Source organism: Macaca mulatta, chromosome 10, assembly GCF_049350105.2.
Source record: "Macaca mulatta isolate MMU2019108-1 chromosome 10, T2T-MMU8v2.0, whole genome shotgun sequence".
In the NCBI taxonomy this organism is placed as follows: domain Eukaryota; kingdom Metazoa; phylum Chordata; class Mammalia; order Primates; family Cercopithecidae; genus Macaca; species Macaca mulatta.
This window is the reverse complement of record NC_133415.1, coordinates 56,200,095-56,211,179: the sequence shown is the minus strand read 5'-3', so window position 1 is coordinate 56,211,179 and position 11,085 is coordinate 56,200,095. Positions and strand designations below refer to the sequence as shown.

The 11,085-nt window shown below is 37.7% G+C and overlaps 1 pseudogene across 1 annotated transcript; it reads left to right on the top strand.

Annotated features, from left to right (window-relative positions):
• The first annotated feature begins 8,045 nt into the window (after positions 1–8,045).
• LOC705002 (unconventional myosin-Vb pseudogene) lies at positions 8,046–9,660 on the top strand (annotated as a pseudogene). The gene has a single exon (XR_013398800.1). The product of XR_013398800.1 is annotated as an unconventional myosin-Vb pseudogene (transcript).
• Positions 9,661–11,085: the final 1,425 nt, after the last annotated feature.

Sequence of the window (11,085 nt, the reverse complement as noted above, 5' to 3'; positions counted from 1 at the left end):
CACTATTTTTATCTCTATTTAAAAATGTAGAAACTGAGCCGAAGAGGGGATATGGTATTTGCCTGGGATCATAGGATTAGTAAATATCTGAGTTGTGATTTAAAGCCAGGCTCTGCGATTTCATAGCCCACCCACCGTTGCATGCCACTCAAGTCTCCCGGCTCCAAGATCTCTGCAATTTACACAGCCCTACACTGCCTACGTCCTAAACTCTCCAACCTCCTATTTTCCCTTTGCAAGTATCCTCCACTTTGCAAAGCAAAATCTCTAAATCACTTGAGATCTGCCTCATTCACTTTTTGGCTTACAAAAGGAAGTTGGAAAAAACCACTCTTCTTGCAGTGCACAAATGACTGTTTTAGAGTAACTTTATTGCCTATGCAATCAATCATATATTTGATATAATTATAGCTTCAGATGATAAATGTAGATATAAAAAATCTTTCTGTAAAAGTGACTTTTCTTATTTCTCTTCTCTCCTTTTCTCCCCTACTGTGCTTCAAATTCTTTATTTTCATATTCACTTTGCTGGCTTCAAATAATTTCCAAACCTATTCTAATGGTAGGGTGATAGCATCCAGTGAGTTTCTTGTTGCTGTCCTGATAGGACCACAGAATTTCACATCTGGTTGTGATATCACATGCTCACATTGTCTAACTACTTCATTTTACAGTTGAAGAAATTGAGACAGAAAGTAAGGTGACGTACCCAGTTCCAATCTAGTTATATAATAAAAATGTGGCTAATATTTAATAAATAATATGAGTCAGGCACTGAGAAAGTAAGGCACCGTTTTTATTTTTTTATTTTATCTATGTATTTTTTGGGAGGGAGTCTCGCTCTGTCGCCCAGGCTGGAGTGCAGTGGTGTGATCTCGGCTCACTGCAAGCTCCGCCTCCCGGGTTCACACCATTCTCCTGCCTCAGCCTCCCGAGTAGCTGGGACTGCAGGCGCCCGCCACGCCCGGCTAATTTTTTGCATTTTTAGTAGAGATGGAGTTTCACTGTGTTAGCCAGTATGGTCTCGATCTTCTGACCTCGTGATCCGCCCACCTCGGCCTCGCAAAGTGCTGGGATTATAGGCGTGAGCCACTGCAACCGGCTGTAAGGCACTATTTTTATCTCTACTTAAAAATGTAGAAGCTGAGTCAAAGAGGGGATATGGTATTTGCCTGGGATCATAGGATTAGTACATGTCTGAGTTGGGGTTTAAAGCCAGGCTCCCCGGTTCATAGCCCACCCACAATTGCATTCCACTCAAGTCTTCTGGCTCCAAGTTCTCTGCAATTTACACAGCCCTACACTGCCTTCGTCCTAAACTCTCCAACCTCCTATTTTTTTCAGCTCTAAACTTGGATTCCCTAAACACAGCAGTCAGGGACAGGTGGAAAATTGTTGTGAAAAGAACAGGCAGCAGCATTTTTGTTTAGCCTCTTTTTATACCTATTTTATTCTACAGATTAGGGTACTTTTCTCAATTATGCATACTTTTGCATTCTGCCAAAAATTTCTTTGAAGGGTGTTAAAGCTGTAGTCAATGTTCTTACTTTGTTGTTCCAAAGGAACCTGCTGTGTCTTTTTTCATTCTATGCAAAAATAGGCATGCTAGGATTCACTCAATGCTCAAGTCATTGAGTAGCTACAAACTTTCTATTTGTTTTCTCCATTGTTGTATTTTCAAAGTTTTAGAATCTGAGCAGCATTTAATTTGTCTATGCTTTATATTTTCCTTTAGAGAAAGAACACAGTGATACTTGCTTGTAGTGTTAGAGGAATAATCCGAAAGAGAGAAATTATTCTTCAAATATCCACCATGACTATCACTAAGTAATACTGAAACCTACTTATAAAACAAAACAGAAAACCTCCAAAAAAACCAAATAAACAACAAAATTATGTAAAGTTATATAATTACTGAATCTCATAACTTGTATTCTAGTGCAATTAGAAAAATGTTTCCTTTTGGATAATGCAACAGCCTTTTAAATAATCACTGTATTTCACCCTTGCCTCATGTGTTCACTCAAAATTCATATGCTGAGTTCCTAACTCCCAGTACCTAAAATACAGTGACAGTATTTGGAGACATGGTCTTTAAAGAGGTAATTAAGCTAAAATGGAAATTTGAACACAAACAGGTACAGAGGGAAGATGAAGTGAAGATGCATGGAAAAGATAGCCCTCTACAAGCCAAGGAGAGAGGCTAGAGAAGACACCAACCTTGACAGCACCTTGATCTAGGACACATCCAGCCTCTAGACTTGTGAGAAGGTATATTTCTTTTATTTAAACTACCTAGTCTATGGAAATATGTTCTGGCAGCCCAAATTAAAATAATGTCCTACTCTAACAGTAGTGATATGCTTTATTTATTTTTTAGTATTTTTAAGTTCGAATTGTATTTTAGATACAGTGGGTATGCAGGCAGCTTTGTTTCCTGGGTATTTTGTGCCATGCTGAGGTTTGGGGTATGATGGATCTCATCACGCAGGTATGAAGCTTAGTACCCTGTAGTTTTTCAACCCTGGCTGCCCTCCCTACTGCCTCTAGTAGTCTCCATTGTCTATTATTGTCATCTTTTCTTTTTGTTTTTAATCTGTTTTTCTGATTTTTTTGTTACGTAAAAAATGGAAAAACAAAAGATAATTTTCATTCAATACATATTTCATCCTTATGCACTTTTTTTTTCAGAAAGTGAAGTCAATTTAGAATGACAGCAGTTTATCAACCAAATAATTCATCTTCACACAGTTTCATTCACTTCAGAAAGTTTCTTCATCTCTTTCTCTGTAGAAATTCTGAAACTGTGGAATGGCCATCTTTATAGTCATAAATATTGTCATCTTTATGTCCAGGAGTATCCAAAATTTAGCTACCAACTACTACCCAAATCTGATTAATAGATCATGTTGATTCTGTCACATTCTACTTGTCCTATCAGATTTTTATTAAAGAAATCATTAGCTTATCAATTATTGCTACTGGGGCTGTAAGAAACTTATAATTCATTTGGATCAATGTTCTTCTTTATGGTCTTCTTTGAGAATAAAACTTGGTTCTGTCTTAGCCTGTAATTTAATAAGCCAGTGACCTGGGCCGAATCTAACTGCTTCATCTGTAAGCTTTGAATAATAATAGAGGTCCTGCCTGTCACACATGGGTGTAGTAAGGTTCCATTTTAACACTGGCTCTTTTTATGTTACCTGAAAGGCATTCTATAATCATGAGTGGCAAGGTGGTCTCAGCAACAGTGCAGTGAAGATTGGGACCATTTTCTGTCACTATCATTTCTATTTTTGTGATACCCTCTTTAAATTAGCCTTTAGATGTAATTCAAAGGAGTGACTTAATTGGAATTTTTTTTTTTTTTTTTTTTTTTTTTTTTTTTTTTTTTTTTGAGATGGAGTCTCGCTCTGTCTCCCAGGTGGGAGTGCAGTGGCCTGATCTGGGCGCACTGCAAGCTCCGCCTCCTGGGTTCATGCCATTTTCCTGCCTTAGCCTCCCAAGTAGCTGGGACTACAGGTGCCCGCCACCATTCCCGGCTAATTTTTTGTATGTTTAGTTGAGATGGGGTTTCACCGTGTTAACCAGGATGGCCATGATCTCCTGATATTGTGATCTGCCCGCCTCGTCCTCCCAAAGTGCTGGGATTACAGGTGCTAGCCACCGTGCCCAGCCCATAATTGGAAATTTTTGTACTGTTAGATCTAAGAATATTTTATGTGGTATAATAAAATATTAACTTAGTGAACTTCATTAGATAATTAGCATGGAATATATTATGCACTGCCCTGCAAGGGCCTAAGAGAAAGGTCCACAGGTCTTGCGAATTTGATATGAAGACAGGCAACTAGACAGTCTAGCTGAGTAAAAGTCTGTTGACATCTCTAGGGAGGAGCGGTTAGAGAAAGCCCTGACTCTCTGGATAGCTGGCATATTTTACACCAGAAAAGAAGAGCAGAGAGTGGCAGAGAGTACCTGAGGTTTAAATAAGAAAAGAAGATGAAAAAATTACTTTGACTAACTACAAATTTTCTCAAGAATGGACTTATTCTCTACTCTCTATTGTCTCTCGAGAAATCATTATTTTGCATTGAATCAACATAATTAGTAAGACTAATTGTGGAGGGTATTCAAAATAGAAAAACAGCAGTCCCTAGGATTGTATTTTATTTATGAATGATCCCTCATTTGTAACTTCTCCTTCAGCTACATGTTTTTCAATATAAAAATACCTTTTTAGCACCAGTTCAATTTGTGAAACTAAATGTGAAATTCAGACACATACATAATTTTTATGCATAAAATATTCCATGTTTTTTTCTGTTAACGAAGTAGGTACGTTTAACATGAGACATAGCCTCTTAATAAATTTTTAACTGCACAATAAAATCTTGTTAACTATAGGTGCTCTGTTGACAGCATACCTCTAGAACTTATTCATCTGTTATAACTGAATTTTATACCCATTGAACAGCAACCCCCATTTCCCCTCCTTCCAGTCCCTGGCAACCAGGATTCTACCCTGTTTCTAGGAGTTTAACTATTTTACATACCTAATGTAAGTGGAATCAGGCATTATTCAAACATACTTTCAATTAGTAATGACTATAATTCTGATAGTTTAAATAAGAGAAAGCAAACATCACTACTACTAGCTTTTGGGGGAAAAGATTACAAATGAGGATGTTGTGATAAAAGTGTACAATATTTTTTTTTTTTTTTTTTGAGACGGAGTCTCACGCTGTTGCCCAGGCTGGAGTGCAGTGGCGCGATCTCGGCTCACTGCAAGCTCCGCCTCCCGGGTTCCCGCCATTCTTCTGCCTCAGCCTCCTGAGTAGCTGGGACTACAGGCGCCCGCCACCGCGCCTGGCTAATTTTTTGTGTTTTTAGTAGAGACGGGGTTTCACTGTGGTCTCGATCTCCTGACCTTGTGATCCGCCCGCCTCGGCCTCCCAAAGTGCTGGGATTACAGGCTTGAGCCACGGCGCCCGGCCACGTACAGCATTTTTCACATTCAGGCACTTAGATCCATGTTCAAACTTTGCCACCTACACATGTATAGCACATTTGAATATGTGCTACAGTTTGCCATTTATAAAGACTGAAAATAATATTTTATAAAACATTATTATTTTGCAACCTCATGAGCTTTGGCTTCAAAAATACCTGAATTACATAGCATAATCCTAGTGATGGAGAACAGATCAGTGGCTGCCAAGGGTTAGGGTTGGTTGGAAGATGTGATTAGTGCGGGATAACCTGAAAACATGGTGCACTTTCTTTGTGGTGATAGAGCTGTTCTGCATCCAGATTATGGTAATGGTTACATAAATCCACACTTCATAGATCTATACACACATCACACATGCACTCACACACACCTACACAAGAGTACATGTAAAATCCTTCAAAATATGAATAGGGTCTGAATCTGAGTTAATGGTATAGAAACAATGTCAATTTCCTGATTTTGGCAACGTACTAGGTTACGTTAGATATAATCATTGGGAAAAGCTGACTGAAAATAACACGGTCATTCTTTTTAGTATTTTTTAACTTCTTCTGAGTTGAGACGAATTATTGAAAAATAATAGGTATTAAACAAAAAATCTCAAAGTTCTAAAATCAAAGCCCTTATGAATTTGAACATATTATTTGATTTATTTTGTAGACCTCGATTTCTTTCACCTGTAAAACTGGAATAATAGTACAATTCCTATCTCATTAATGTCATGCTTAAATCATAGCATTTATATATGTGCCCAGTACTGTGTCTGGCAGAACAATAGTGCTTAGACACTGAGTTCCTCACTTATTTTGTGGCTATTGGTTTATAAGTGGTTTTAAAGTTCCTAAGTGGAAGTTTGTTTAAAAATAAACGGCAATGTCTCAGAGCATCATCTGAACAAGAAAGGAAGGTGTTCTCCATCCCTTGAAATGGTCTCAGCCCTTTTTTACTGTTTAGCTCTCATGTGAGTCTTCAAAAATAACCTCGAGAATTGCTACACCACCAATAGAGAATTAATTCTCATTGAGTTTTTATCTCAGTAGATTCTGGGTCCTAAACTTTATTGACTCACCTGCTTTTTAAAATTTTCCCATTTAGAAATATTCAATTTAAATCTTCCTTCAGTAAGTGTTAACTATTGACAATCCTAACATTATAATAAAGTCATAAGTAACATTTATTACTTTTGTTTTCCACTCATACTGCTTGTAGTCCACAAGCATACAGCATTTGGGTCTTTCCAAATATCTGAAGGTAAGATAATCAAAAAAACTAAGAAATCCTACTCTGAAGTCCTATCTCCCTAACTAGATTGTATATTTATTGAGGGTAATGACTATACTTTCTTTTCCAGAAGAATAAAACAAATACAAGTTTGGGCCGAACTGAATTCAATGGGGGATGGAGAGGGGAAGGAGTCAAGGTTCTTCATCCTTTTCCATGCTTTCATAACTTTATCTGTGGATTCCAGTTAAAAGAACATGACTGTCTAAAGAAGTTAGTGCTTGGAAGGCCCACTGTATTAGGAGATGAGGAATTGTTAGCTTGAAAAGAGGTAAATGGAAAGAAAACATAATACAAAGAGACAAAATACATGAAATTTATATTGTGGTACACATGTGCTTTGTGGTCATATTTCTATGTCATAAACAACAAAAAAAAAAAACTCTATAAAGCTTAACCAAGAGAAATTTATGGCAAATAGAAGCATTTATGTATTTTCATACTATGTACTAGGGCTAAGGTGTCCTTTACCATGACAGTTGGTGAAACATAAGAACAAATCAATTCACAAATGTTCTGGTAAATTCCAATTTCCGCATCTTAAGTCATAGACCTAAGTCAGTCATATATATAGACACGTGTGTGTGTGTGTATGTATATAGGCACTTAAATAAATGGTATGATTTAAGCATGACAATAAGAAGATATGAATCATACTATTATTCCATTTTTACAGGTGAAGAAATCAAGGTCTATGAAAGAAATCAAGTAATATGTCCAAAGTCATATGGGCTTTGATTTTTGAATTTAATATTTTCTTTTAAAATAATTTAACTCATATGAAGTTACAAAAATATTAAAAAGAATGACCATATTATTTTCAGCCAACTTTCCCCAATGATTATTTCTAACTCAACCTAGTGCATTGCAAAATCAGGAAATTGACATTGTTTCCATGCCATTAACTCAGGTTCAGACACTATTCAAAGGATTTTACACGTACAGGTGTGTGTGAATGTATGTGTGATGTGTGTATAGATCTATGAAGTGTGGATTTATGTATCCATCACTATAATCTGGATGAAGAACTGCTCTATCGCCATAAAGTGCAACATGTTTTCATGTTATCCCTCACTAATCACATCTTCCAACCAACCCTAACCCTTGGCAGCCACTGATCTGTTCTCCATCACTAGGATTATGCTATGTAACTCAGGTATTTTTGAAACCAAGCTCATGAGGTTGCTAAATAAATAATGTTTATAAACTATTATTTTCAGTCTTTATAAATGGCATATTGTAGCACATATTCAAATGTGCTATACATATATACGTGAGCCAAAGTTTGAACGTGGATCTAAGTGCACAAATGTAAATAATATTGTACACTTTTATCACACTATCCCTATTTGTAATCTTTTCCCCAAAAAACTAGTAGTAGTGATGTTTGCTCTTATTTAAATTATCAGAAGCTTTAAACTTTCTCTTAAACTATAGTCATTACTAATTGAATGTTTGAATACTGCCTGATTCCACTTATATAAGGTATATATGTACATATACATGTATCAGTCATATAAATGTGTGTATATATTTATATATATGTCAGTCATACATGTGTGTATGTATCTGTCATATATGATGACATGATCTATGATCTCTGTATATATTTATATACACACATATTTTGAAAGTATTACATGAAGGAAATAGTAGAGTTGATTTCATATAACAAGAGTTATTGGATGTATATGGGCAAAAGTTAATGCACATGGGCAAATAAATTGATGAACTTACAGACTCATTCATTTGACATGTATTTATTGAATGGTCTCTCTTGAATGCTGAGTATCTTCCAGGAGCCTAAAATTCAGCAGTGAACCTAACAGGCTCAAATCCTTGCACTCAAGGAGCAAATATTCTAATTGAGGGAGAAAAAAATAAACAAAGTTAATAAGCAAAATATTCAACATACTAGCTGATAGGAAGTTCTGTGGTGAAAAATAAAGTGAGAGGAAAAGAATGAGAGAAAGCTCTAAAAGTAACTGAAGGTTTACATGAAGAAATCGCATGACCTAGAAGCTGCCCAGGCCTTGGCCCAGAGTGAGAGGAAGCGCCATGAGCTCAACAGGCAGGTCACAGTCCAGCAGAAAGAGAAGGATTTCCAGGGCATGTTGGAGTACCACAAAGAGGGCGAGGCCCTCCTCATCTGGAACCTGGTGACAGACTTGAAGCCCAAGATGCTGTCGGGAGCAGTGCCCTGTCTCCCCGCCTACATCCTCTACATGTGCATCTGACACGCGGACTACACCAACGACGATCCCAAGGTGCACTCCCTGATGACCTCCACCATCAACAGCATTAAGAAAGTCCTGAAGAAGCACAAAGATGACTTTGAGATGACGTCATTCTTGTTATCCAACACCTGCCGCCTTGTTCACCGTCTGAAGCAGTACAGCAGGGATGAGGGCTTCATGACTCAGAACACTGCAAAGCAGAACACTGCCTTAAGAACTTCGACCTCGCCGAACACCGTCAGGTGCTGTGTGACCTTTCCATTCAGATCTACCAGCAGCTCATTAAAATTGCCGAGGGTGTGTTGCAGCCGATGACACTTTCTGCCATGTTGGAAAATGAGAGCATTCAGGGTCTATCTGGTGTGAAGCCCACTGGCTACGGGAAGCGCTCCTCCAGCATGGCAGGTGGGGATAACTCATACCGCCTGGAAGCTATCATCTGCCAGACGAATGCCTTTCACACAGTCATGTGTGACCAGGGCTTGGACCCTGCGATCATCCTGCAGGTGTTCAAACAGCTCTTCTACATGATCAATGCAGTGACTCTTAACAACCTGCTCCTGTGGAAGGACCTCTGCTCTTGGAGCACAGACGTGCAACTCAGGTACAATATAAGTCAGCTTGGGGACTGGCTTCGGGGAAGAAGCCAGAGTGGAGTAGTTCAGACTGTGGAACCTCTGATCCAAACAGCCCAGCACCTGCAATTAAAGAAGAAAACTCAGGAGGATGCAGAGGCCATCTGCTCCATGTGTACCTCCCTCAGCACCCAGTAGACTGTCAAAATGTTAAAACTTTTATCCTCCCCTGAATGAATCTGAAGAACGGGTAAGAGCGGCCTTTATACCAACGATCCAGGCACAACTACAAGAGTGGAATCACCCTCAGCAACTGCTATTAGATGCCAAGCACATGTTTCCTGTTTTGTTTCTATTTAATCCATCTTCTCTAACCACGGACTCAATCCCAGCGTGTCTCAATCTGGAGTTCCTCAATAAAGTCTGAAGATGCATCTTTCCAGCATTAGTCTGATTCCCAATATGAGCAAGAAGGAAGGATATACACAAAAGTAAATTCAAGGATCTGTTCAGTCTGGTAAAGGTAGATCAAATCAGAGACTGACAGCTGTGGAGGGTGCTGAACTATACAGAATTAGACACAACTATGTCATTATTTTCTGTACCTACTGCTTACAACAGAAACACGTGAAATATGGAAGACTTTAAGTTTGATTTCAGTCCAACAAATATACATAATAATTATAGACACCAAGCAGTCCCCATAGCCATATAAAAGGTGCCAGTTATATAAAGTGACACTGCCTAGTTTTAATCTTTGCACATAACTGGAGAATATCCAAATTAAAATACTAACTATATATATAAGTCACATAAAATTGTCTTCAAAGGGTTTTTAACAAATAATAGTACTAATAACCACATTTCCCAAAGTTTGCAAACCATAGGTGTGGTTGAGTTTGTGGTGAGATGTGTTAAGAACAAAAATACGGGGATGAGACTTCTGAGAAATGTCCCCAAAATATTTTTTAATGACTGATTATACAAAGACAGTGATGTAACTGACCTCCAAACCCGATATTTAGAGTACTGGTTTCTGAAGCAAAATTAGAAGTGCCAGTCCTCAATGTCCTCAAATGCTTTTGTGTAATCTTGGTTTAATGGAAGAGATGATTAAAATGCTGCTATGTGAAATTCCAAGTGAGAAAGATGGAAAAATATTTTGTTTCTTATGCTAATCCATAACACTTTCCAAGTCCCACAGAATTTTCACAAAAATGTGTATAGCTAAATATTAGAAAATGATATCAACTTGTTTTATTTATAGATGTAAAAACCAAACAATGTGAAAGCTTTTAATCTCTTAATCCCATTAAGCCTCCAGTAAGAGCATCATATAATGCTCTACTATTCCAAAGAACTAAATAGTAAAACAAACTCAACTTGCACATCAGATCACCTGAAAAGCCTTCAAAAATAATCAGTTCAGGGATTACTATTACATAAAAGTTTGGGTTTTTTTAAGAGAATAAAATGGCCTAGGTCAACTTTCCCCTTTCAGGTTATTTTCAACGTTTTTCAAACATTGTAATTCAAAATTGTAAATATCTCTCCTATGAAATAAGAATCAAAAAAAAGAGTAATTCACTAATATAACAGAGGAAGATGTTTGCTGCTCTTAGGATTTTTTGTTTGTTTCTGGCTCTTCAAAAGCAAGCATTCAGTTAGAAACCCATTATTATTCTTTCCACACATTTTTTTTTACTGTCTTTTCCCTATTTCTTGATAGCAGTATGCTGTTCCAATGATAAGTATAGTGTTTACAAATCATAGAACAGCCTCTGTATTACACTGAGAAAATAAGATTTCTCCATGAATTGGAAGTAGAACAGCCTGCCTCCACCCTCTTTTACTCAACCACCCAACTTAAAAGGCCCTTGGAAACACAGCACACTCCAAGCTACCTTCTGTACTGTGCCCTTAGAGCACCGCTTCCTCAGTCATTCTCTGCATCTCCTGGGGCTTAACCCAGTCTTAG